General features: G+C 46.0%; 1 long non-coding RNA gene across 2 annotated transcripts; it reads right to left on the bottom strand.

Moving 5' to 3' along the window:
- Positions 1-7,354: 7,354 nt before the first annotated feature.
- LOC307221775 lies at positions 7,355-21,091 on the bottom strand. Of its 2 annotated transcripts, none has more exons than XR_013841501.1 (2): positions 20,990-21,091; positions 7,355-7,662 (listed from the first exon to the last, which is right to left on the bottom strand). It is a non-coding gene; the product is annotated as an uncharacterized lncRNA (long non-coding RNA). The 2 variants fall into 2 exon arrangements; XR_013841502.1 differs by lacking the exon at positions 20,990-21,091 and adding an exon at positions 19,088-20,735.
- Positions 21,092-23,130: the final 2,039 nt, after the last annotated feature.

Genomic DNA, 23,130 nt, shown 5'->3' with positions numbered 1-23,130 from the left:
CAGTGTCTGCTATGTGGGATAAACCAGGGAAGATGGAGTAAGTGAACATCTACATCAAGAACAAAGGGGGAATAAAGATCTTCACTGGAAACAAGTGGAAGACCAGCAGCAGCTCCTATTCACCAAGAGGCCACTACAGAGGCGGCATTAGGGCTGCTGCGGAGGAGAGAGCAGATCCAGCCTCCAAGGAGTGTGCTGCTGCAGTCACTGCCATCCAAGCAGCAGCAGTCACTGCCATCCAAGCAGCAGCAGTGGACAAAACATTCCTTGGTGGCCAAATCTGCTGCCCTATGCCTCCTGCCATCTGTGGCAGTTGCCTCACCTTGCCTCATGCGTGGCCAGCCCTGCACTATTCTAAAGGTTTCTATATTAGATGGAATAACTTGCATGCAGATCTGTTCCCTTTTCAAAGGGAGCGAACAGGCATTATAATTTTGCGTCCAAAGCCTACCCTGGATGCTAACAAATAGTGGTTTAACCATCCATCCTGGTTCTCTCCTTGGATCTTAAAAAAAGTGCCATGTGTGTATTCAGAAGTGGCTCTGTTCATCCTTCACTTTACCATCCCCACCATAACAAAAACATGGGCAATAGGAACAAAGAAATATTTTTTTATACTGAGATCATTGGTCCATCTAGCTCCTCATTTGTCTATACTGGGATGAGGAATCCCATCAGTCTCAGCGCCCACGGCCAGTGGGAGATGTAGTTCAGCCAGTGCAGAATGCACAGAGTGCAAGCTTCCTTCCCACCTCTCACCCCTTGTTTGCCCCCAAATAAAGCAGAGATTCTAAAAAATGTTCAGCCATGAGCAAGACCCCATGGGAAATATGATCCATAATTATACAAGAGCTACCACAAGTTCCTTGACATGTTGCAGAAACTACAAAGTAGTGTAGGTTGTGGAGGTTTACCTCCTTTTTTCTAAAAAAAAAAAGATAAATGACTGGATAGGCAATAAATGCATAACTAAGCCCCTGCTATCCATATACTCCGAGGGTGTTTATATGATGGGGAACAAATCTGATTCGGATGACATTTTAATATGAATCCACCTAATCAGAAACAATATGCAAACTCAAAGATCTCTTGAAATACACATTTCTCTGGACAAAAATGTGTGCAAAAATGCATATATTGGGGAAAGTTCAGATTTTTTAATGCATGCATTCATTAAAATACCTAAAATGTATTCTATTACAGGAAAATGCTTGAAGAAATGCATATTAGACAAAATGGCATACAGAAAAACGTTTGGATTAGGAGAAATGTGCAGTAAAGTGCTGTCCTGCACCATCCCCTGAGCTAGCCCATTGATCTCATGTGCGCTGGAGGCCGTGGCCTGGCTGTCAGTGTTGAAGGAAGATTCGGCTGCCTGTCTGGTCAGCTTTGTTCATGGAATTGGGGTGTGTGCTTGGAGGAATGAGAGGCTAATGCCCCAGTTTAAATAGGATGCCAGGCACACACAACGCTGCATGGGTAAGTTTGACCACATTTCATACAGTTGGGGGTTATCAAGAAGGAAGTGATCTGGAGTAAAGGTAAAGGTAAAGGTACCCCTGCCCGTATGGGCCAGTCTTGACAGACTCTGGGGTTGTGCGCCCATCTCACTTAAGAGGCCAGGGGCCAGCGCTGTCCGGAGACACTTCCGGGTCACGTGGCCAGCGTGACATCGCTGCTCTAGCCAGAGCCAGAGCCGCACACGGAAACGCCGTTTACCTTCCCGCTGGTAAGCGGTCCCTATTTATCTACTTGCACCCGGAGGTGCTTTCGAACTGCTAGGTTGGCAGGCGCTGGGACCGAGCAGCGGGAGCGCACCCCGCCGCAGGGATTCGAACCGCCGACCTTTCGATCGGCAAGCCCTAGGCGCTGAGGCTTTAACCCACAGCGCCACCTGCGTCCCTCCGTGATCAACCCAAAAAAGCCAAAATAGAGTGATGGAAGAGAAGAAAGGGAAAGCCCCCTGCAAATGATCAGTTCAGATTTCTTGAAATAGTGATCTGTCCCTTTACCATCAGCCTGTCTGGGATGGGCAGGCGGGCAAAAAAGGTAGCAGGAAGAGAGACAAAGGGGGTGGCACAGAAAGAGAGAAAATGGGGTAGCCACACCTACTTTAGGGTCATGCAGGAAAAAGGATCACTCCTAGCATAGGACACCTCTTTTGGGGGGTAGGGGATATCTGATTCAATTCCACAATTTTTCCTGGAATACTCAGGGCTGGCCTGCCATTCAACTGGCTGATTGGTGCTAGAATGAAGGCAGGAACTGGTGGTGTAACAAGACCTTTCCTTTTCTTTCTGAAGCACTGCAGCAGGGAGGGAAGAGTGCCATTTAGGCTCTGCTTCAGGAAGGCAAATGTCTTGGGCCAGCACTGAGCTTCCCCCCACGGTTTCCATCTCTGCATCTGCTGCCAGAACTCATCCTCGTCCCCCGTCCCCGTCCCCCCCCCCCCCCGCCCTTGCCCCTGCAGCTGGGCTCCAGGACCAAAAATAAGCCTGGCGGAGTTAACGTGCTGGGCAGGAAGGAGCGATGGGAGATAATCTGCAGGAGGGGGCAGACTCAGATCCTCTCACCAACAGGCTTTGTTTGCTCTTAAAATCCAACCACAACTCTCATGTTTTTACCGACTCCCTTTTCCTTCCTTCTTTTCTCTACCCTTCAAAAGAAAGCAAAAGGAGGTTCACCTTGGGTCAATGTGTGCTTATTTCATTGGTAATCAACTGTTTAGGACAGGGATGGGGAGCCCTAAATGCCTCCCTATCAGTAAATAGCTAACTTCCCTACAAACTTTGGAAAAACAAATCAAGAATGCTCAGTAAACGGGTCTTCTTCAACCTTGGCCTGATCACTCTTTTTCAAGGGAGCTGTCCTGCATTCCTCTTGCTTCAGTTCTCCTTGTAAATATCTTTTATCTGTTGAAGGATCTCTTTCATACCCAGTTAGGAGTTAAGGCTTAGTATAGTCCTAACCTGAGTAAGCAGGAGTTTCCAAAATGGTCTAGTAGGCAGCCCAAACTGGTTGCAGGCTGAAGTCAACTGGGAAATTACATGTTCTTCTCATGTAAGAACATAAGAAGAGACATGCTGGATCCATCTGGTCCAGGATCCAGTGCTCACAGTGGCCAACCAGATGCACATGAGATGCCCACAAGCACAACCTGAGCACAACACCAAATGTCCCCACATGATTTCCAGCAGCTGGCATTCAGCAGCATTCACTGTCTCTGTCAGTGGAGGTAGAATATTGTTATCAGGGTTAGTAGCCAGTGATAGTCGTGGTGCTGAGTGCTGATTTGTCCCCATAGAACTGATAAATTTGGAGAGAGGAGATAGAACCATAGCAGCCATTGCAATGGTTGACCATCACACACACCTCCAGTTCTTGGTCTTGTGCAAGTCACTTTTCTCCCTCTTGTCTTGGCAAGGGGCTACAGCTGAATGGTAGAGCACATGCCTGATGTGCAGAAGGCCATGGGTTCAATGCCTGCCATTTCCAAATAGGGTTGGAAAAGACTCTTGTCTGAAACCCCAAGCAGGCTTATCAGTGGTAGTCTTTGAGTTTCTCCAGATGATGTATTTATCAAATATTCACTCCGATTTGCTTAAACAAAGGTTACAGTCATTGTATATTGAGCATTCATTCTGATTTGTTTGTGGGGGAGTTATACACCATGAGCACTGATTGAATGATTTAAGTTACCGGTATACCCTCCCTCCCTCCAAGGAGCCCAAGGTGGCATGCACGGTTCCCCCCCTCCCCATTTTATCCTCACAACAACCTTGGGAAGTGGGTTAGGTTAGGAGACAGTGACTGGCCTGAGGTCACCCAGTGAGTTTCATGGCTGGTGGGCAATTTGAACCCTGGTCTCCCAGGTCCTAGTGCAACACTCTAACCACTACACCACACTGACTTTCTTAGGCCATGCAAACACCACACTTTTAAAGCACATTCCCACCTCACCCCTGCAATAATCCTGGGAACAGCAGTTTATCCTTCACAAACTATAATTCCCAGCACCACAGTTCCCAGAATTCTTTGGGGCAGAGCAGGGGAATATGCTTTAAATGCATGGTGTATACACAACCTCAGTCAATGGAAATGTATGGATGTGAGTGTGGGTGTTAGGAGACAGATGGGGCTATGGCTATGGCTTTGGGGTGTGGGTGTGGGTGCAGGCACGTGTTTAGATTCTTATGAGAGCTGCACCCTACTAGCCCTAGCTGAAGAAACTTCCACTGTGGTTACTCCTCTACAGACTCTCCCAACTGTCAACTCCATAAGATCGCTCCACCCAGTAGCTATTACTACAGATCGCTTGAATGGGAGGATGCAGGCAACCTCTGCTGCCAACAAACACCTTAACTCTAGGTGGGATTCCTTCTTGTGCGTCCCTTAAGCTCGGATCCTCATTTCTCAAATCCTCTGCTGCCTCCAGCATCGCACCCTGCGCTCAAAAGTGCACAGTTGGAGTTCAGGGTACAGCTGGATGTTTCCTGACTCAGCAATCCCAATGCAAATAAGGCGGGTGGAGACAGAGGAGGGCAGCAAACTGAGAGTGACCCCCGTGAATGCATGCTTATTTTCTCTAAACTAAAGAAGAAGTAAAAAGTGGATTTGCATAATTTATCACTGTTTTGATTCTGGCAAACGCAAAGTGTGAAACAGGGGCCTGTCTTGCAGTCCAATCCTGTTTGTGCCAGAGCTGTGCACTTCTATCTCCTACAGTTATGTAGGCAGAGACCTGGCCTTTGGCCTACGTGGCATCTCTCTTGGGCATGAGCAAACGGCGCGGCATGCGCTCCTCTCCTGCCAGGCAGCCTCTCGCTCTTGCTTGTGGGCGCATGAATCATTGTGGGAAAGTTGTCACCTAGCAGGAGCACCACCCGCCCTTTGCTGTCCTTCAGCATCAGGGGGAGAGAGAGAAGCTGAGGCAAAGCTTCCTCCTTCCTAGCCATTAATGCAGACTGCAGATCCTAGCAAGGCAACAGGTCTCCTAGCACCTGCAGGCCACAGCTTCCCTGGATGGGGAGGCGGTGTAGTGCGGGGGGGGGGGGGACTTGATAGATGGCTGCGAGGGTAGCTGTTGTGTACCAACCAGCAAAAGGAAGAAGGAAGGCAGCAGCAATTGACTCTGGACTGCAGACAGGGTTAAGAGAGACAGATGGGTGGGTGCGGGGGGGGGGTCGGTGGCGGGGAGAATGCCAGTGCCATAAACACAGCCTGGCGTGAAAGTTTCCAGGAATCGAAAGACAGCCCTGCCAGTGTCCTTACTCTAGGAGGGGGTGCAGCAGCCTTGCCGGAGGGTGGGGTGGGTGGAGGTGGAGGGGGCCACAGAGGTGGGAGAGACAGGCAGGCAGGCTGGCTGGGAGAGCAGGAGGAGGGAGGAGGAGGCGCAAGGCAGCCTCTACCTGTGGTGGTGAGGAGAGGTTAGCAATATCCACAGGGTCATGGGTATTGCTACTAAGTGCTTTTGGAAAGCGGGGGGGGGGGGGCTGGGGAGGGAGAAAGGAGGTTGCCATGGTGAAAAAAAACACATGATGCATACTGATGGACTGGTGGGGAAGGAGAAGGGGGGGGTGAGAACTGCCACAGCAAATATGAGAGGCTTGAGAGCCATCTGTACAGTGAAAGGAGAAAGCTAGGAGGAATGAGGGGGGTGGAGAGGGAGGAAACAGGGAGGGGAATGTGGCTTTTGCCGCAAAGCCTCTTTCCTTTGGGGGTGGCATTTCTGAACAATCTCCTTTGCTGAAGCAATGCTCTCACCAGCCTCTCTCTGCCAGGCTCACCCTCCTTCTCTCCGTTGCTAGTCCTCCCCCCCCCCACCCCTTCTCATGAGAAAGGAGAAGGGCACAAAACAGGCATTTCCCTTTGCTGAGCTTCTCTGAGTGCAGGGAGGGAGAGAGAGAGAGAGGGAAGAAAAAAAACCCGACCCCAAAATGTTCCCCACCTCCCTTCTCCTCCTGTGATCTTGGCCAAATCAAACAATGAGCCTGGAAAAAGATCAGAAAAAGCCAGCCACCTGCCAAACCAACTGTGACCTTGCAGGGTCTGATTTAAAGGATCCATGCTCTTTATTTTCACAGCACCAACCAGGCTGACAGCTGGGGGGGGGGGGGGAGAAGGCTACAGGCCCTCATATTTATAGGAGTAGCAAGCAAAAAAGGAGAAAGGGGTGAGCCCAAGTATGTTGCAGAAGCAAGCAAGATACTGTAGACTGAAAGATAAGAGACAAGAGGAGAGAGGGTTTTCTTCTTGCTGAATCAGAAATTCCAGGTCAAAAGTATCTGTCAACAGATAGCATTTCCATTTGATTCTCTCCAATTGGGAGAGATTAGGACTGGCTCCAGGTTTGAAGGAGTCACCAGCTCAAGCGGGCGGGGGGGGGGGGGGGGCTAGCAACTCTGCAGCTGGCAGCTGCGAACTGCCACCTTAAATTTCCCATGGGGATCCCCACTGGGTGGTGCTATCTTGCGGGCATTGTGGGAAATTTAAAATGGCAGCTCACGGACCCAGCTGCTCAGCATGGAGAAGAGTGGGCAGGGCCGGGGTTTGCATCCCACCAGGGTGCTGAGGGTGCAGCAGTTGCCGGCTCTGAATGCAGAACTAGTTTTAGCATTAGGTGCTAGCGCAGGCCAGCAACCAAAAAAATTGTGCTCTGTGTTTGTTGTATGTGGTCTCTAACAGTATAGTGGAGGGGACATTATATGTGAATGCAAAAGAGCAAAATCCTAAACAATGGTTGGTAAAGGGAGATGGTGGCAGAGGCAGTTTTGCTGCTTTATTGATGCACAAATGTCTTCCATCTCAACAGAGGTCACACCTGCACCACACATTTAAAAAAGCATCATGCCACTTTAAACAGCCCTGGCTCCCCCCACCCCACCCCCAAATCCTGGGGACTGTCTTTTGTTAAGGGTAATGCGAGACTCCTGTTCCCCTCACAGCGCTAGCATTCCTAAGGAAGAGGGATTGACCGCTAAACCACTCCGGAGAGGGTAGCTCTGTGAAGGGACTAGGGGTCTCCTAACAACTCTCAGCATCTTTAACAAACTACAGTTCCCAGGATGCTTTGGGGGAAGCCATGACCATTAAAGTGATATAAGAGCACCTTAAATGGTGCATATGTGGCCAGGGTGCCCCTTGCACCTTCAGTAGTTGTGTAGCAGAGGGAACTTCAGGAGGCGCAGTTTGACATGAAAGTGACACCCCCTGAAATTCTGTCTTCTGCATCACTCATAAAGGGGCAACAGCCCCGTTCCCTTTTGCACCTGCCCATCCTTATTCTCAGCTGAGTCCTTTAAAGAGGGTGGCTGCTTAGGCAGCGCTGAAAAAGAGGGCGAAATAAAGCAATGAATTAGCAAATGCTAATGCCAGTTTATATATCCAGATGCAATTTAGAAAAGATTGCTATAATTTATATCAAAAGACAGTACATCTCACCATAGTGGGAAAGACTGTGTGACCAGGTGCCCTTTGAGCCTGTTCAACATTCTGCTGCCCAGTACTGTGGATGGGAACATGAAGGCGTCTCCCGTCCTCCCTAATTCTTTACCTTAGAACAGGACTTGGCCAGACGGTTCTTCAGAAGGCGCCTTTCAATAGAGAACTGTCCTTCGTAAAATAGAGAGCCCTCCAGACTGGCATTTCTTCTCCAGGTGAATCCTGCAACATGCAATTGACACAATAGTAGAGCATTAGTAGACTGTCAACACATCATTCCACACTGCTAGTTGTTCTGCAATGCTTCCCCAGCGTTGCTGCTTGATTGCTGTCTGGACTGGCTCTCTTGTACTATAACACAACAACAACAGGAGATAAAGAGTAAACTAGGATATCTGTGGCATGAAAGAAAAAAAAAAGGGTTTCAGCAAGAAGCTATGGGGTGTGTACCTATTGAAAGCAAAGCAGGGTTTCCACCCTGAAACCTTTGCAGACTCAAACAGTGTCATGAAAGTGGGATTGCATATAACTACCCTGATACCATCATGAGAGCAAATCATCACAAATGAGCAATAAAAAGACCGCCTTTCCTGTGAAACACATTTTATGCAGTTTCAGCATGGAGGAGTTGAATCAAGAAGATCTACCTGTGGAGGGCGCCTTTTGGCTAGTGGTTGTGACAAATCTAACACAAAGTAGTTTCACAACTACAAAAAACTTTTGTATTGAAGACTGTATTTTTTTAAAAAAAGAAAGTTTGATGGATTAACATATACAGTGGTACCTTGGGTTACAGACGCTTCAGGTTACAGACTCCGCTAACCCAGAAACAGTACCTCGGGTTAAGAACTTTGCTTCAGGATGAGAACAGAAATTGCACGGTGGTGGTGCAGCGGCAGCAGGAGGCCCCATTAGCTAAAGTGGTACCTCAGGTTAAGAACTGTTTCATGTTAAGAACAGACCTTGAGAACGAATTAAGTTCTTAACCCCAGGTACCACTGTAAATGAGTAAGCATACAGGTGGCATCCCTGAACCAGAGTAAGAGGGAGAGGGGCCAGGCAGCCAGATGAATCAGCATTTGATTTCCAGGTATGTACATCTGTTGTGCCAATTGTGAAGCTAGGAGGAAGATAGTTCTGCAAAAAAAAATAAGTGGCTGCCTGATGAGACCTCTCTTTTTCTTATATCTGCCTTCCCCTAGACATTTCTAAATTAAATAGAACTTCCTGCAAAATGTAATATAATCTTCATAAAAGTTAACAAAAATCAATGCTGAGGACCCATACCTTCACATTCATTGGTATGAGGAGGAGAAGCAGAGAGCCACTTTACTTCTTAACTCAGCTGCTAGGTAGAACTTTCCTTTCAAACTTCCCCTTTTATGCCTGTAAATGAAAGGGACTAGAAACTTGGCTTTTTTTTTTGATATATATATATATACCTTCCGGTTCCGGTCGTGGACAGAGACGAAGCGCGGAGAGCCTCGCTCGGGCTTTCTGCACATTGTGGAGGCTTGGGGGAGACGCAAAGGCTCTGCGCACCCCAAAAACCCCATGGGGGGAACCCTTGGGGGATAGGGCCCCAGCAGCGTCGGAGCGGCCGTGTCGTTTCCTCGGGTTACAAAGACGCGAGGACGACGGGGCTGGGAGCGCGAACGGGGAGACACCGACTCCACAGTGTGATGCCTCTAGCTTCAGCTGAGAAGTGCGACGGGCTTCCTTAAGGATAAGAAAGGATCCCCCAGCGTTTCTTTTAGTGTTTTTCAAGGTGAGAGTTTGGATTCAAAGCTGGAAGGATCCTGGATGTTTACGGATTTTGGTATGGAGTCCTCCCGGTGGCGGAGTTAAAATGGCGCAGATATGAAGTCGTAGGAATGAGGAAGTTTCAGCAAGTCTGTCTGAGTGAGTACGAACTGAGAACTCACGGCAATATCGCCGAGGGAAATTTCACGGACTTATAAGACTTTATTAATAATAATGAGGATGTCAAATGAAAAGCCTTTAGTTTTTTAATTACTTTATCTCACGCTGCTGAATACAGCTTTACCGAATACGTGTTGAATACCTGGTCTTTCGGTTTTTTCTTCGCATCTGGGCGCGTGGGCAATAGGGGTTGAGGAACTGATCGAATATATAGAAGATATTAGGAGAGAAGCTGTAAAATCCCAAGACTTACCTGCAGGACTTTCTAACAAGGAGGTCAATAAAGGTGCCTCCATTTTAGCATTTGTGTTTGGAGCCGGACCCTGGGGGGAGTTTATTGACCACTACCATTCGGCATAGACTGACAAGTTTACTCTTCCCTGCCTTTGATTTTGTTTGGTTGTACGGAGGACTCTGGCGTGGGACGAATTGGATTACACGTCGTTGAGACTCCAAAGTGTTGCAGACTCCGCAGCGTTAAGACTCTGCAGCGGTTTAACAATCCGCGTTAAGACTCCGCAGCGTTAAGACTCTGCAGCGGTTTAACAATCTCCATTACCTCTGTACATTAAGGACTGGCTTAAAAAAGAGAAGCAGTGAGCCTGAAGTGGGGGGGAACCCTCTGGCACTCTCCCGTGGGACTATTTTGGATTACTGCCCCCTGATATATTGAGAACGTGTTTGTGTTCTGCCGTGAAGGGACTGAGTTGGAAAATATTTTATTTATAACTGGAGACCACAGGGGGAAAAGAGGAAGAAGATTGTGAGCCCGTTAAGGGAGAGATTTGATAATGTTGGGGAAGGAGAGGAGAAGAGGAGGCGGGACCCCAGGGGAGAGGAAGCAATCCCTCCAAGAGGAAATTAAAGATTTAGATAACCTATGGGCGAAAATAAAGGAAGAATTTAGGCAGAATGAATCATACATGGAGGGTAAATTGGGAGAAATGCAGGAGATGATTGATAAAAAGATTGAGGGAGCAGTTGGAGAACTCTCCATTAAGATTCAGGACTTATCTGCTAAATCTAAAATAATTGAGGAATCCAACAAAAAATTGCAGAGAGAGATGAGAGAACAGAAAAAAGAGTCAGTAAAGATGAAAGAGGAATTAAGGGAGTTAAATAAATCACAAGATAAGATCTGGGATAATTTAGCTATGTCGGAAATGCGGCAAAAACAGCTACACCTGAAATTTAGAGGAGTAGGGGAAGAAAGGAATGAGGATATAAAAAGGAAAATGGCCAAGGAACTCTCTAAGTGGTTGGGTTTAAAAGAAGAAGAAATGGCGCTGGCTATAGAAAATGTATTTAGAATGACGAGACCACAACATTTAAAAGCTAATAAATTTCTGGGGGACTGCTTAGTGATTTTTAATTCAATGGAAATGAAAAACTTAATTTTAAAAACGAGCTACCATAACAAATTAAGAATTGACGGTAGGCCTATTATTATATACAAAGAAATACCAGTAAGATTGTTACGCAAAAGAGATGGATACAGACAAGTGGCAGCCGCTCTGAAGAGAAACGGGATACGATTTAGATGGGAGTTCCCGGAAGGGATCACCTTCTTCTATAAAGATAAAAAATTTAAATTGATGGACACACAGGAGGCAGAAAAGTTTATGAGAAGATATGAAAAAGAACTTGGAAAGGCCGAAAGTAGAATAAGAGTCAGAGAGGAAAGTGAGGAGGGGGAGAGAGGGATTGGGAGGGAGAGTGGGCAAGGGAAGGATGAAAGGGTGGAGGACATAGGAGACGAAGAAGAAGAAGCCGTAGTGGGAGAAGAGGCGGCAGAGGAGGAGGAACTCCCAGGAAACAAGGGCTCCGGTTTATAGCCTGTGATTGCGGACAGAGAGACAGTAACGGTTAAAGTTAAATAATAACCTCCACATTAAAATTTTTGTCCTGGAATGTGAATGGGCTGAACGAAAAAGTTAAAAGGAATAAAATTGAGAAGGCCTTGAAAAGTAAGAACTATGATGTGATTTGCTTTCAAGAAACCCATATAGCGAAGAAACATAAGCATATCTTAGTAAATAAAAAATTGGGGGTAGAATTTATTAATTCGGAGGTAAATAAGAAAAAAGGAGTAGTGGTTTATGTTAAGGATAAATGGGACCCTGTGTTAATTTGTAAGGATAAAGAAGGAAGAATATTGGGAATCCAATTAAATTATCGGGGGAAAAAAATTAATGAAGTGACGGTATATGCCCCAAATGCAAATAGAGCTGAATTCTTTGAAAAATTAGAACAAATCCTGCTAGAGTTGGAAGATCATAAATTAATTTTGCTTGGAGACATGAATGGGGTCCCGGTACCTGATTTGGATAGAAGTACAAAGAAGGGGAAATCTAACCAGGGGAAATTACCGAAATCATTTAATAACCTCGAGGAAAATCTAGATTTAATTGATATTTGGAGGCATAAAAACCCTCTTACAAAACAGTTCACTCATTTCTCGGAACCCCACCAGAGTTGGGGCAGAATTGATCAGATATGGGTGTCAAGGAGACTAGTGCCTAGGGTAGCGAGATGTGAAATTCTACCCAGGACCCTTTCTGACCACTGTCCTATAACTTTGGAAATAAAAAATGAAGTAAAGGGACAATACAGGTGGAGGATGAATGAATATTTATTTGAGTCCGAAGAGGTGACGGAAAAGGCTAGAAGTACCCTGAAAAATTACTTTGATTTAAACTTGAATAGGGACACCCCCATCGATATAGTATGGGACGCCGGTAAGGCAGTCCTTAGGGGTCTTTTGATACAACAAAATAGTTATAGAAGGAAATTAAGGGAACAAAAGAAAGAGGACATCCTTACCCAGTTAAAAGACTGTGAGAAGAAACTGACCATAAACCCGGGGGATGAAAGGACCAACCAAATTTCCAAAGTGTTGCAGTCAGAATACTCAGCCATATTAAATCAAGAGGTAGAATGGAGGATCAAGTTTATGAAGCAAAAATATTTTGAGTCGGCTAATAAAACGGGGAAGCTACTTGCGTGGCAGTTAAGAAAAAGGAATAAACAAAAGGTTATTAATAAACTGATACTGGAGGATAAGATTATAGAAGAACCAGAGGAAATAGAAAAAAGGTTTGTCCAATTTTTTGAGAAGCTGTATGAAAAAGGAAAGGAGGATAGTGTGGAAATAGGGAAGTACCTGGATCAATCTGGAAGGAAATACCTGACAGAAGAGGATAGTGCCCAATTAAATAAGAAGATTACAGTAGAGGAGATTAATGAGGCTATTAAGAGAATGAAGCCCGGGAAAGCGCCCGGACCGGATGGTCTGCCCTCTAAATATTACAAAACATTAGGGGAATACTTAGCCCCGGTGCTTGCGGACGTTATAAATAATATTTTACAAGGAGGGAAGATCCCTGAATCGTGGAAAGAGGCATACATTACTTTAATACCAAAAACGGAAATTGAAAAAACAGATATAAGAAATTATAGACCAATCTCTTTGCTTAATTGCGATTATAAGATCTTCGCTGATATTCTGGCAAATAGATTAAAGAAGCATTTAAAGAAATATATCCATAAAGACCAAGCGGGATTCCTCCCTGGTAGGCAACAGAAAGATAACGTCCGGCACATTATAAATGTCATCGAATATTTAGACATGAGGATAGATATTCCGGCGGCCCTGATCTTCATTGACGCTGAAAAAGCCTTCGACAATGTTTCGTGGGAATTTTTATTACAATGTATGAAAACGGCAGGAATAGAAGGCCCCTATATGGAAGGAATAAAGGCTATATACTCAGGGCAACGGGCCAGGTTGATTATTAACAGCAACCTTTCCAAATCCTTTATGATTATGAAAGGCACAAGACAGGGATGTCCTTTGTCACCTTTGTTATTTATCATGGTGTTGGAAGTAATCGCAAATAAAATCAGGGAAACATCTAAGGTAAAGGGAATAAGAATTGGAGAAAAAGAGTATAAATTAAAGGCTTATGCCGATGATCTGGTCTTATCTTTAGAAAATCCAGTGGATAGCACCAGCAGTGTAATAGCTCTTTTAGAGGAATTTGGGAACCTGTCCGGATTTAAATTAAATAGGAAAAAAACTAAAATTTTAATAAAAAATGTGGATGATCAGGAGAAAATTCAGCTGGAGCAAAAAATAGGCATTAAGGTTGTGAATAAGGTAAAATACTTGGGAATTTGGATAACCCCGAAAAATATAAATTTAATAGAAGATAATTACAATAAGGCGTGGCAAGAAATTAAGAAAGACTTGGAAACCTGGAATAGGTTGAAATTAACTTGGACAGGAAGGATGGCAGCGATAAAGATGTGTATCCTTCCGAGACTGTTATTCTTATTCCAGAATATTCCTGTAATTAAAGGTACCACTTGTTTTAAGAACTGGCAAAAAACCCTCGCTAATTTTATATGGCAAGGAAAAAGGGCTAGAGTCAAATTTAAACTCCTTACAGACTCAAGAGAGAGAGGGGGCTTTGCAGTCCCTAATATAAGGCTCTACTATGAGGCAGTGTGTCTATGCTGGATAAAGGACTGGGCCACCCTAAAGAACACAGATTTATTAGACCTAGAGGGTTTTAACATCAGGTTTGGCTGGCACGCCTATATGTGGCAGGGGAAAGGTAAGGTCCACAGAGGCTTCTCTAATCATGTTATTAGAGGCTCACTACTTGAAGTGTGGAATAGGAATAAAAATTTGATTGAAACAGGCACCCCCTGGTGGCTCTCCCCGATTGATATTATTAAAATAAAAAAAGTAAATATGACTGGTGAAAGGTGGACGTATGAAGACCTCCTAGTCAAAACAGAAGAGGGATGGAAACTTAGACCATATGATGAAATGAAGGAAAAGATTAAGGAATGGATACAACTCCACCAAATTAACGCCCTTTGGAGCGAACATAAAAAATCAGGTATGAGCGAAAAAAAGTCAAAATATCAGGTAGAAATACTAGAAAGTAATAATAAAATTCTTTCTAAAATGTACAAGCAATTACTGGACTGGGATACCAAAGACGTACAGGTGAAAGGAGTAATGGTTAAATGGGATAGAGACCTTGGTCACAGTGTGGAATATAATAAATGGCAGACACTTTGGAAGAGGGGTATGAAGTTCACGGCATGTGCTGCTCTCCGAGAAAATTTAGAAAAAATGATGTATCGTTGGTACCTAACCCCGGCAAAACTGGGGAAGATGTATAAAACCGGAGACATCGCATGCTGGAGGTGCAAAGCAAAGGTAGGGACTTTTTTTCATATTTGGTGGACTTGTGACGAGGTGAAAAAATTCTGGGGACAAATATATGAGGAGTTGAAAAAAATATTGAAGTATAATTTCCCTAAAACTCCCGAGGCGTTTCTCTTAGGTATGATTGGTGAGGAGATAAAGAAAGTGGATCAAACCTTTATTCAGTATGCCATGGCGGCGGCTAGAATTTTAATAGCGCAAAATTGGAAATCCCCCAATATGCCTACGATCAGAGATTGGCAAGTGAGACTGCATCAGTATATAGAACTAGCGAGATTGACACAAAGAATCAGGCATCATAATAGTACAAAAATAAAAAATGAATGGAACAAATTTACAAGTTATATGGAGGTTAATTTTGGAATTAATAATTTAACAGCGGACGGTATTTAACACCTACTATGTTGTAGTATGATGGTATTAATAACTGCAGAAAGTGTATAAGATAAGATAACCCAAAACCGAGATGGACGGAGGTTTATTGTTTGTAGGTCTGTAAGTTTGTAAGTCTTGTATTTTTCTTACTCTTTTTTTTTTCTTTTTTTTTTCTTTTTTCTTTTTTTTTCTTCTTCTTCACTGGTGCTCGTTTTCTTTTTATATGCTTGGTATATGCCTGTTATTAGCTCTGTTATATTTTTGTATGTGGTTTTTAATATCTGTTCAATAAAGATCTTTTCTAAAAAAAAAAAAAAAAAGAAACTTGGCTTTTTTAAAATAAAAAAACCAGAGCTTCTGGGAATATTCCCATGAAGTCCCAGCTCCCACAAGCCCTCCCATGGCTATGGCACTACTCTGGAGAGGTTCGGTTCGGTAAATAAAGTTGCAAGGTCATGTTAGCACCTTGACTCTCACAGACAGTTCAATGCCCTCTTGGTTTTCAAAGGTAGCATGTATGGTTGAATCCTACCAGCACTGATTAATTTAGCATTTGTACATGGGACAGCAGACTGCTTCTTTGTCCCAAAAGACTACAGTCATTGTTTGGGAAGCTCTAACAGCATTTTCCTATTTAGTTGCTGTTGGTTTTTCTCTCTGAACATCTAAGCCCAGAGTTTTTTTCCATGAGTCAGGAAGCCTGCTTTCAGCATTTTAAACATCAATTGTTCCAAATGTTTATTTGTGCCTCACCCTCCCCTGTACTTCCCCAGGACCTCAGGGCAGCTGTAGGCGTGCCTCACAACAACCCCGTGAGGTAGGTGAAGTTTTTCTCAAGGCCATCTACCTGAGCATGGATTTGAAGCTACTCTGCCTCACTTTAGTTTTGGAATGTGTGATGCATTGAACCAAAGGCAGCCTGTTCAGATCAGGTCAGGTTCCATTTATTCCGAAAATAATACAGTGAGAAATGAATGGGTATGAATGAAATTCCTGTGCTGTTCAGGGGATAAGGAGCTCACCTGTTCAGGTAGCAGCGGCCTTTCAGAGGCAGTCTCCTGGCCATTTTCTCCACCATAATGCCCCAGAATGACACAAGGTCTGAGGCACTGTAGGTGAGTATAATAGTGGCTGCCAGGAGGACACAGATGCTGATGCCATGGCCACAGACCACAGCAAAAAGAATAATATAAATTAGTTCAGAAAACAAAACAAACTACCCAATGTAAGACAATAGAATTTTCATGACAGAACCAGATTGAACAGGAGTTTCACAAATGAATACTGAAAAAAAGGTGGTAATGATGAAAATGACTGGTGGAGCAAAACATGAGGGGGGAATTCTTGCACACACTATTTTGTTTGTTTGTTTGTTTGTTTGAATCAAATTTCAAAGAATCATAGAATTGCAGAGTTTGAAGGGACTACAAGGGTCAACTACTCCAACCCTCTGCAATGCAGGAATACTTTGCCTCAAATTTATATGCCACTTTAATGTCCATCGTTTGTGTTTATGAGTGTGTGTGTACATATAGCCATAAAATCAAAATAAAAATAACCTATAAAACAGCAACAGTATACCAGTCAGAGTAACTAAGCGGCGCCTAGGATTAGTGAAATATTCTTGGAGTCGAGTGTGAATTTCATGCTCTTTATTCAGCTCATAGTAGCAATGAATGAATCTTTCCCCAAAACGTCTAGCTATATATACATTATTTACACAATGGGCCCCGCGTGATTGGCTAATTGTGGGCTGCTCCTGCAGGCCAATCAGGTTGCGGATCCACTTCATCCAGGAGCCTGATTGGCTGCTCCTGCAGGCCAATCAGGTCGCTGATTCACTTCCACCTGGAGCTGGATTGGGTGGCTCCTGTGGACCAATCAGACTGCTGCATTCTGGATCCTATTGTTCTAGGATTCAGCTCAGTACATAACAATTAGCTTAGCATTTGTGGTCACACTGTGGTAACCTCAAGGTTAGACTACTGCAATGCGTTATAACAGCATGCATAAGAAGAGCATATCAGGCCAATAGCCCATGTAATCCAGCATCCTGTTGTCACAGCAACCAACCAGATACCTGCTAGCCGGACAGGAGAGCATCAGCACTGCCCACCTACACTTCCCAGCTACTGGTATTCAGAGGTATACTGCCTCTGACAGTAGATGCAGAACACACCCATTTTGGCTAGCAGCTATTGGTAGCCTTAACCTCCAGGAACCTGTCTAATCCTCTTTGAAAGCCATACCAGTTGGTGGCCATCACAGCCTCCCGTGGGGGAGCAAGTTCCATAGTTTAACTATGCACTGCATGGAGCACTTTCTTTCATCTGTCCTGAATCTCCGAACATTCAGCTCCATTGGATGTTCACAAGTGCTAGTGGTATGAAAGGGGTGTGTGCATTTCTCTATCTACTTTCTTCACGCCAGGGATCATCTTATACATTTCTGTCCTGTCACCTCTTATTCGCCTTTTCTCGAAACTAGAAAAGAGGCCGCCTTTGAAGACAGTTTGCAGAGGGCAGAATTCAGAGGACAGGTTGTTGACTGAACCAGACAGTCTGAACATCTTACACTAATTTTGGTCGGACTGCATTAGCTGCCAGCTGGGACTCAGTTCAATGTGTTGGTTTTTACCTATAAAGCCTTATAGGGCATTGATACCTCAGGGACTGTCTCTCCCCATATGAACCAACCTGCACCCTGCCTTCATCATCAGAGGCCCTTCTTCTGCCCCCACCCAGGGAGGGACAAAGGGTGGCAACAACAGGCTTTCAGTGGTCACTCTGCATTTGTGGAAACATGTCTGATGCCTTCAGTGTCAGCTTTCAGGAGACAGGTGTTTATCCAGGCTTTGGGGAGAGTAATTAGGATCAAACTGCAGGATGATTTCCAGCCTGTTTGTGGTGTTCATCTTTTAGTTGGGTGGGGTAGGGTAAGCTTTGCTCTTTTTTTCAGTATCGCTGGGTAATTTTCAGATAAAATCTGTGTTTTATTGGGTTTAAATACAAACAAACAAACCCAACGTATTTGTTTTTAAATGTTGGTAAGCCTTATGCACTTTAGGGATCTCTAAATCTCTCTGACATCTTTTTTTTTTGTGGAAAGTGATGAACAAGTAAATAAATAATGGTGGCCAGGGAAACACCTGGGTAAACGGGTATGCATTTAGTGGGCAGAAACTACCGGACACGGAGCAATGGTTCCAAACTACAAGAAAGAAGATTCCACCTAAACATTAGGAAGAACTTCCTGACAGTAAGAGCTGTTCGTCAGTGGAATTTGCTGCCAAGGAGTGTGGTGGAGTCTCCTTCTTTGGAGGTCTTTAAGCAGAGGCTTGACAACCATATGTCAGGAGTGCTCTGATAGTGTTTCCTGCTTGGCAGGGGGTTGGACTCGATGGCCCTTGTGGTCTCTTCCAACTCTATGATTCTATGATTCTACCTCACCTCAGTGGGAAAGTCATTCCGCATGGTAGGTACCACCACAAAAAAGGCCCTTCTCACCACCAGATGAACATCTCTTGGGTGTGGCATGGTTAAAAGGTCAACACCCTCAGGCCACAGAGACTGGGATCGACTATACAAGAGCAGGCACTCTCAAATAGATTGGTCCTCAGCTGTTTAGGGCCTCAAAAACCATAATTAACACATTGAATTTGGCTCAGTAGCTATCTAGCAGCTCCTATATTCATTATGAAGTGGCGTAAAATAGCTAGGTGAATACAAATATAATTCATAACACTAAGAATTGTCAAACAACTTAATAAAAGCAATCTAAGTGGAAATCCCTATGCGAAACATACTTTGCAATACAGGTGTGTTGGGCACAGGGTAGAGCAGGGGTTACCAACACGGCGCCCGTAGGTGCCCTTGTGCCCACCAATGCCCCCTATGACACCAGGCAGCTTCCTGTGTATCAGAGGCAGCTCTCAACTGTCTGGCACCTCTCCCTGGAGAAATGCCATCTCTGACATTTCTGAAATCCTGTCAGCATGCCACACCACCAAGCATTTCCCTGTTCAGCCCCTCCTGTCAGTCTCTTGAAGTTTTCATGTATGTCACCAAACGAAACACAGGTACAAACCAAGGGCAGCTCATGCACCAGATGGTAAAACGCAGCCTGCAACGTGTGATGCGGGGAAGGGAAATCGGAGCCGTGGTCTTCGGTGAGAGAAATGTCCATAGCTACAAGGCGCTACAGCAAGCAGCAACCCCCTTTTCAGATCCTGCATAATCTCGGAAGGCCTAGGAAGTGAAGCTGCGGCCTGTGGTGCCCTCTGTGCAGGCCGCAGCCTCTTCCCCCTCTTCCTCCGAGAAGTGAGAGCGTGCAAATCCTGCCTCGCTTAATTGGCCTCCTCGGCGGCGTGGTGGAGGCCATCTCCCCGGTTGGTGACCTTGCTCCTGCACAAGGCGCTGTGAAGAGCCTGGCACTGCTGAGGCTGGAGGGGAGGAAGAGCCCAGGCCCCGTTGCCTGGCAACTACACAGCTGTCTGTTGACCTAAAAGGAGCTGCTCACTCTTGACACAGCTGGTGTTTACATGGAGCCAAATCTTTCTCCTTCGTGTTTGCATGGAACGAAAGCAAGGCACACAGACACAAGCGCTAACACACACACACATGGAGTAGACAAAAAGGAGAGAGAAAGAATGTGGAAAACATAGAGAACAGACTTCCCCCGCCTGCGCTGCCCTTCATTGCTAACTGGAAGAGAAGATGGGGGGGGGGGGAGAGAATGTGTGTGTGCGCAGAAAGGGGTCAGGGACATCGCAAATCCCTTGGAGGGCCAGATACGTCTTTATCCACTGCAGCACAAAGGAATGTGTTGTGGAAAGCACCGTGTGCCTTGGTATTATCTGAGGCTGTGCCTTTAAAGCACATCCAAAGCACATTCCCTGCCTCAAAGAATCCTGGGCACTGAACTCTGAGGCTATCCTGGGTTCTTGGCGCAGCAACAGAGCAGGCCAGAGGGGTAGGGAGTCAGGAAACCCTTTCGGTCTAGGGTAGGATTTGAGGCCTTAGCACCTCACCTTGGGCCAGAAAGAGGCAGAGTGGGGATGCCAGTGGTGTGTTGCCCACCCTGCTGCCCAGCAGTGAGACTGTTCATGGGGAGGTACCGAGCAGTCTGCCAGGAGACATGACTGCCCGGCTGCTGCTGGACGGCCCAGCACAGGAAGGAGAATCCTGTGAGCCAGCCATCACTCTGCCTCCAGAGAGTGAGTTGCCCTGGCAACCGAGGAAGCACATAGGGCTGAGTAGGACAGTGAGCTGGCCAAGTATTCATGTGCCATCTCCAAGGATGAATCCTCAGATGCACTAGCGCAAGCAGGCGCAGCCTACTGGCAGGACTGTCCATTTGCATGCACAGTCCCAATGGGAACTGTGTGAAAGATTGTGCCCAACTCACTCTTCGAAAGCGGTGCAGGTCAGGCATTGGGACAAAATCTTAGCTTCTATGTTAAGAGCTCAGCTTCTGAACCAATGCTTCTCAACTATGACTAATATTGTTCTTATTATATTTATTTATATCCTGCCTTTGCCCCCAGGCCTAGACTCAAGGCAGCTTGCACGAATTAAAATGACACAGATAAAATTCAAAAACTAAAAACATATAAAAGTTAATTCTTAAAATGTAATTAAATTATAATAGAATTAAAACAATATTTAAAACACAGACAGTAAAAACAGCATAGCACTTTTAAAAGCCACTTCCTAAAAAACAACAACAGCTAGTTTCCAAAGGCCTGCCAGAATAAAACATTCTCCACCTGCCAGCAGAAGGACAACGAGGAGGGAGCCAGTCTAGCTTCTCTAGAAGTTCCAAAGTCTGGGAGATGCCACTGAGAAAGCCCTCTCCCATTGGATCCCCAGTGTAATGAACTGGCAGCACAACTGGGAGGAGGAAGAAGAGGAAGAGGATCCCAGCAAGGGGTGTAGCCGGGACTGGGACATGCCGGGGAGGCAAGCAGGGGATAGGGAAGGAGAGGTTGGTGTAGGAAGTACTCACAGGGTGAAAGAGGATAGCGAGGGGAGGGAGTCAGTGCAGAGGAACCAGAGCAGAGGACCCATCACCAGAGCCAGAGGGGGCCCTGTTTCCACAAACACAGCGGGCTCTGAGGCATAAGGAGCAGCAGGCAGGGTGCTCTAGGAGGCTGAGGCAGGCAAGGGCCTACAGCCCAGCTCCCTAGCTGGCCAAGTGTGGCTCGCTAGCTCTGGAAGGAGGGGTGTGATTCCTCAGATGGAGCTGGCTCAGAATAGGTGAGGGTCACCTGCCTCATCAAGCCCAGATGCTGCAATCAGCATGGAAAGCACCAAAGGGAAGCAGAGCTGAGGTGCTGGGTCTGCTCAACTGCCAATGTTGATGGACCTCAACTTGGACCCTGGACTGAGGACTTGACATACTGACTTGCCAGTAGGTAGGCCAGGGGTTGGGAACACTCACTAAGCATTCCTGTGAGGGTGGTGGGACTGCTAGAAGGGCCTCCCGCAACGATTCCAGAGCTCAGGCAGGCTCATATGGAAGCTTCAGATAGGCTGGGCCTAAACTGTGTGCTGACTTTTGGAATAAAGCCTTTGGGAATTTTGAAGCTGAATGTCCAATTGCTGTGTCCAAAAGTGGGAGCCCAGACACTTGCTGGCTCAATGCATCTTTCAGGGCACTTGGAAGAGAAAGTGATTTAGCACAAATTTTAAAATTGATTGTCACAATAAATAGGCTGCTAAAATGGCACGATCAGGTGTGTTGCCCCTTCCTTACCCACGTGGTTAAGTTATGCCCTCTCGGTCTGGACAAGACATAATTAATTGCATTCATATCCTGCCTTTCCTCCCAGGAGTTCAAGGCACCATACACAATGGGATGTATATTGCCCTGTTCCTTCTGAGGTGCTGGAAAGTCCATTGCAATTCCACATGCGGCTCACAGTGGAAGTGCAATCAGGGGCATAGGAAGGGGGAGCGGTGGGGGTGGTCCGCCCTGGGTGCCCTCACTGAGGGGGGTGACATTTGGCGCGCCTTCCGCCCACAACTCCCAAGCCTACCCCAAGCCATTGGGGTAAGGGGGTAAGCTGCGTCTCTTTTCTGGCAGCATCCCCCCCCCTTCCCCCTTCGTTTTGACAGCTTGGGGAAGGCTTGTCAGTTGCCGGCGGGCGGCGGGCTGAATGTCCGCCATGGGTGGCTCACTGCTCCCCCATGAGTGGCTCGCTCTGCCCCTGGCTGCAGGGCATGTGCACCGCTCTGGGCACCTGAGCGGCTATCCTGTGCCTAGGAAGGCACCCTCTGTGCCACGCCCCCCTTGGGAGCGCGCCCGCCCTGGGCAGCACGGGCATATGCTCCACCGCTGAGTGCAATGAACAAACAGGGTTTCTAGCCCTCTAGAAGCATCTTTGTTTTGAATCGTCTCATTTCCTTGTCAGTGATATTTGACAGGGTAGGGCTGCCATATGTCCGGAATTTCCCAGACATTATTGGGATTTCAAAGGCAGAATGGGTGTCCAGGGGGGATTCTAAAAAAAGATCTACAACTTTGGGGGTGTCCTGGTTTTTACTTGTTGAAATATAGCAACCCTATGATGGGGCCATTGCAGCTGATGGGCTTGGCAGACTTTTGCAAATCTAGGTGACTCCAGATTAAATGGAGGGGAAATCGTCTGGCATTTTTCATACTGGCATTGCATGGGTGCTGTGAAATACTTGCATGCATTGAGGTATTAGGTTGTCCGTAGCAATTTCCTGTTACCCTGAATCCTGGAACTGTCTATGCTGTTTCTTAAACACTGGTTATAACCCTGCTTAGGGCAACTGTTAGACTGAGCTTAAGGCAGCTGCTGAAATTGATTCCCACACCAAAACACCCACTAGCTGAGTGTGAACACCAGAACTTTCCCGCTGTGCCTATGTTTGACGTCTATTCGCGAGCACGCTTAAAAACAAAAATTCTAACACAGCATGGGTTCCCTGTTACTTATCAGAGAAGGCATTTCCATTATGGGAGAAACTGCAATTGTCATCAGTCTACGCCACATGCTTCCTGGCTTTTACTTATGCAATGACAGTGCTCTGCTCAGCCAATGGAAAGCATCCACTTAACTTCAGGTGCGGGAATATTTTCCAGCTTGAGGGCCACATTCCCATTGGGGGCCACATGCC

The sequence above is a fragment of the Podarcis cretensis genome, assembly GCF_951804945.1.
Source record: "Podarcis cretensis genome assembly, chromosome: 8".
Taxonomy (NCBI): Eukaryota; Metazoa; Chordata; class Lepidosauria; order Squamata; family Lacertidae; genus Podarcis; species Podarcis cretensis.
The sequence above is the reverse complement of the archived record's forward strand: the minus strand, read 5'-3'. Positions and strand labels throughout refer to the sequence as shown.